The sequence below is a fragment of the Leguminivora glycinivorella genome, chromosome 6 (genome assembly GCF_023078275.1).
Source record: "Leguminivora glycinivorella isolate SPB_JAAS2020 chromosome 6, LegGlyc_1.1, whole genome shotgun sequence".
NCBI classification, from domain to species: Eukaryota; Metazoa; Arthropoda; class Insecta; order Lepidoptera; family Tortricidae; genus Leguminivora; species Leguminivora glycinivorella.
Window position 1 is genome coordinate 7,296,416 of NC_062976.1, and position 5,514 is coordinate 7,301,929.

General features: G+C 35.7%; 1 long non-coding RNA gene across 1 annotated transcript; it reads left to right on the plus strand.

Annotated features, from left to right (window-relative positions):
• The first annotated feature begins 312 nt into the window (after window positions 1-312).
• Window positions 313-2,025, plus strand: LOC125227550. Its single transcript, XR_007177192.1, has 3 exons — window positions 313-435; window positions 996-1,137; window positions 1,867-2,025. It is a non-coding gene; the product is annotated as an uncharacterized LOC125227550 (long non-coding RNA).
• The last annotated feature ends 3,489 nt before the right edge of the window (window positions 2,026-5,514 follow it).

The window sequence follows — 5,514 nt, forward strand, 5'->3', positions numbered from 1 at the left end:
AAAATCTAGTGCTCAAATTCACAATCTAATGAACATACAGCCATACAAAAGATGTCTTAAAGAGGTATGCCTCCACTGACAAAGTGAATTAAGTTGCCTACTCGAAAAGCAACTTTGTAAGGAAGGTAAGATCCCAGACCTACTTGGAACTTATAGTAACAGACTATTATTTGCACTACTTTCCCCTAAGACCGATTATCTATAAAACCTGTTACTTAAACTTACTTTTTAAAGCTTCTAGAATAATGGATACTAAGTGAACCTACTTTGTTCTGTTTCAATGAATGATATTTACAAGTTTATTTGTTTTTCAGCAAGTTTACTACCCACTGAAATGTTCCCTTGGTACTTGATGGAATTATGTAATGAAACTGTCAACCATTACAATGTGATAAAGATATTCCTGATGGCGATGAGTGATGACTAACTTTCAAAGTAAGTACCTATTTTTATACTAAACTTATGCTTAGACCTGACCTTAATATATCACTAATCCTTATTTTAACTGTGTATATCTATATAAGTTTTTTACTCATGTTTGCCGCTCAAGACAGACGGATATTTTCCTAAGAGTAATATTTTCAGCATTAAATATCATATTCTAATCCTGTCAGCTAACATTATTCTACTCTAAACCAGTTAAATTAAATCTAGATAACTTATTTATAACCTAATTAAACACCCAGGTATATTTTAGAAATCAAAGTTACTCAGACAGACTCGGTGAAAAGTTTGGTACATATGGCTTACTCGTATTCCATGAAATTTAATACTTCCTGTGTATTTCTATAAATGTATAGTTGAAATAGTGTTGAAAATGGTGCTAAGATATTCCTTTGAGTGGATACCCAAAACCCAAGCCAAGATGTCACATTGACTGATCATCAATAGTTCCTCGGGAAACTGCATACTAAAAAATTGAAATTCTTAAAAATCTATAACTATCTAGCCTATTCTTTCTATAATCTAATATCCTACTCTGTTTTGCCTTACAGACTACAAGATGAACCCCTTCCACTTCTAGAATGTGAAGAATGCTGCCATATTACTGGCCCATATGATCATCATGACAACTGTCTACCGTTGTCTACCCCGATACAAGGAAAATTACAAATGTGTTGCTAAGCTTAATATTAGGTACTTAAATACTTCCTTAGACTAAAACTACTCTTACTTTAGCTTATTCTAGCCGTAGATAAGTACATGTATAGCCTACTGTTAGAGAAATGACATAAAAATTGTATGAAAAAGTCCTAAGTCACAGTATGGCTTACTACACATGTGTGTATGTACACATCCTATCTTTCTTGCTTGGGCAAAGGTAGAAATGAAGTATTATTGTGAATACTACTTAATAACTAGAACAGGACAAGTTGAAATTATGGAATATTGTCACTTCCTCATTAAATTTCCAAAATAATCTGTCGAATGATTATGGAGATGTTCACCCCCATTCAATTGTTTCCTAACTATGATAAATATGACATTAAGTATTTAAATATGAAATATAATGCGACTAGGACATTACAGCTGTTAATAAGGTAGACTTTCACCCCCATGTCTTTAGACCACTAGACATATCTTGTTTACCGCTGATCTACTTGTAACCATTTCCTACTTTGGCAAATTGTACTAATGTTTTGAAATGCCTCACCCCCTGCTATTTAAAATAAGGAACTCATGTATGTACATGACTGATTTTTAGGTATATGGCATCCTACAGATATTGCTAACCTATAGTTGTACTATTGTAAATATTCTATGCCTATACCTACTTATATCTATGCCTACTTAGATAAAACCCACTTAATTTGAAATGTAAAAGGTACCTACAACCAACTAATGCATATTTATCTCTATTTTCAGATGACTAGAAGCAGTTAGTAGAATAAAAAAATGGTTCCTGAGTTTTACAATGGCCGACTAACTTTGATGACTGATGAAGATGACTATGCCAGCAAAAGACAGACAACAGATGTACTTCGAATAGCAATATGACTAAAGCACTACCTTACATTATTAAGACTAGAATATTGAATATATGATAAAATTTAAGTTGTAAAATAATAATGTGGATTTCATATATATGTTTATTTTTAATTAAAGATATGCAAGTGTTGCTTTTCACTCAACCCCTAACTGCATGAATTGGATGATATTTGTCAGAGTTTGTACTTCAAGGCATGTCAATATTTTGTGATTGACTATCTGACAAGTATTTAATAAAGAATTAGAGTCCAATAGTTAAAGTCACTCGCACTCCGCTTCACGAACAACAAAATGTGAGTGTCTTCAGCAAAGCGTCCCACCTAACGACAACGCGAGACGCCCCACCAAACACACTCACAATTATAACTAAAAAAGCTACTGTTTAGTATTGTAATGTATATGAAATATACCTCATATGTAATTAAAAGAAAACCCTATGGTAATACCTCACATCCTGGTTACGGCCTATCCAAAATTGTACCTAACTTCCGCACCCACATACTTATTTACTTACTTACTTGAATAAACATACTTACAACTAACCACCCTTTAAAAATACCCCGTAGATTTGGCCTTGTGATCGTCTAATGGTAGTAGAAGGACCCCCTCGATATGAACCATAGCAACCCAAACTCTTTAATGCGAAGTAGATACGACTATTGGACTCATATGATTAATTATAACTTAACCCACTAATTAAAACTCAGCATAATTTTGTGAAAATTACATTAATTTGGACAAATAGGCAAAAGACGTGGAGATTATGTTAACGCTAAGTAACGCCTGTGAAAAATGTGCGAGCAAAGTAACATACGAACTTGAACAGGAAAAAACCTATAGGCGCCAGACATTTTATTCATAATTTTGGTTTATAAATGGTAAATAATATAAAAAATATTTTAGTAATCATCCACTACGCTCTATTAGTAGTTCCAATTGGGCTCGAAGCTTGCGTTGTGGTTTGGAACTCCTCATCTCAACCAAACTGCTCTGTTGAGAATCCTATGCCAAACCAGAAGGGCTATCTATCTATGAACTAACCCCCCTTTTATTTTGTTTCATTTTCCCTAGCTAAACCCCCCTTTTCCCCAATACTGCTAATAGACCATAACTTCTCGACCCTTTCACTGTTTCAACGATACATCGAGTAAGAAGCTTCCAATTGAAAACCCAAGAAAAGTAAGCTTAATCACTCCTCGGAGTTTTCGGCTTTCCATCAGTGGACGGCGCCCGCATGCCACTGGTCCCTAAACAAACCCCAGCTAACACTCAATGATCGCTGTCACATGAAGAATCAGAAATTGCTACCACAATTACAAATTACACTTAGATGAATTAACCAGTAATAATTCAAAGCTTTTTCACACTTTGATAATAAATATGATATTGAAATTTCATTATACCAAGAATAAACACACGATATTATTTATAAAATACCTTCTAACACCCAGTAATTTTGTTCACAGTGATTTTAGATCTTGAATTTAATTTACTTTTACATAATTTATTTTTAGTTATTAGATAAGATAGGTTTTTATACAGAACTTTATTTATTTCCCTACCTGTCGATGTGTGTGATTCTACCCTACTAGACCGAAAGTTCCCTACTCTAAAACGATAAAAACTCTGTTCGTACTCACCATGGAACCAGAGTTTTAGGATATACGCGGTGTATACCTAAACTGACTACGCTAGAGTTCAGCAGACTAGACTGAAGAAAGCAAACCCTATAAGTCTGTGTATTTATCCCCCCCGATGCAGGCGTCCGTGGACAGGGAGGCAATCGGGTAGGATAGTTCCCTATTGTGTATATGATATATACTTATGACAATAAATATACAAGGCTTTCAAATACTGCCGCTTTGAACAAGCATGGATTACTCCAAATGACACATAATGTCCTTGCTCTCGGCTAACAGCTGGGCATTGAAGAACCAGGGAGGGAGAGATATTTTCATTTTTCTATGTTGGTAAAGAGAAAAATGCCAATTTAACCCTCTGTATTGGTAAAACTACGGACCTCCTTGCATCAATAGTTTAACAGCCGCTAGGTTAATCGATGCAAGGCTAAACAAACTGTCTGTCTGGGCAGCGATCTGGCTTTATAATTAAATATTCTTCACTTAATTTGAACTGATTAGGTATTATTTACTTTAACCATTAAATTTGATTATCACAATAACATTGAAACTTCTGACAAGAAGAACCGAATCGTCAGCGGCTCACTTCACTCACATAAACTCCAACTCAATAGCACAAGACAATAAACCTGCACCACCGAATCGGAATCTACCATCCAAAATCAGGCTCTGAAAAGAACATATGTTCCCCACAAAACCAAACAATAGACGGCATGAATAAAATAAACACTCACTAACTTTCAATACTTCTAGTAAAACATAACTTAAACTTAGCAGAAATCACTACCCATTAGTACCAGAGCTAAACAACTCTAAGCACTTATCCCAAATGCTGACTTTACGAGAACAAAACATAGATTTTATTCACAATAAAATCAAACACTTAGAAATTTGGGCAGAGGTTCCTCACTATTTAAAACAATTTACACTTTAAACCAGAGTCGACTGTCGGTCCACGATGCTTGAAAAATAATGAATAATCTAACGCTCCCGGAGCTATTTAAAGGGTCCAGCCAGTGCAGCTGCGGCATCACCTGTGGCGGCCACAGATGTCATACACGCCATAGATCACGCAAACGTATCCACCCAGCGTGCCAAATGAACTCAGCGAAATTCACCGAGCTGTCCATCCCCACTCGCAGATTGCAGCCTTCGGGCGTCAACCCTTGTAAGTTAAAGTCAACCAAAACATAAAAAATGCCCCGTTACGTGACATTCAAGAGCCTGAGACACATTTAAAATTACAGGCAAGAATCAACTTCAGTACAAAATTTGACACGCTCGGCCCCTACAAATATATGAATTTGTTTCCTCTATCTAAATTAAGCTCTGTGGTGGCGGCTTTGTTTGTCGTCTCTTCCTGGTAATGGGCACGCACCTGACAGGTGCAGAATCTTTGTTTATACCTAAATTACATAGCGAATCGTTCGGTTATGAATCGTAATAAAAACACTTTAAAGTTTACATTTCGTAGTAACTGAAAAACAGTCGGATACAATTTTCTTCCTGGAAGTGGACAAGCCTCGAAGACGCACCTGCAGGCGCTCTTGTTTGATGTGTCGTGCTCATATCAGAAAGATCATAAGTGCTTTGTTTATACTCATACGCTCTACGAATTAAAGTTCACGTTTTCTCAGCAAAAGATGCCTTCCCCTCACACGTGTTACCACATCTGATTTAGAGAGAGACAGATATATCATTGTTTATACCTAACTAAATTGCGCAATAGTTGAAATACACCGTGTACCACTTAACACTAAAAATATGAAAACCGCCTATTCAGAATCGAGAGTAGAATCGATTGAACCATATCCCGATGGAAGTAATATTTCCATTCAAATCAACATGATTAATCATCTTTTTACAAGTCTATTCCACCGTACCT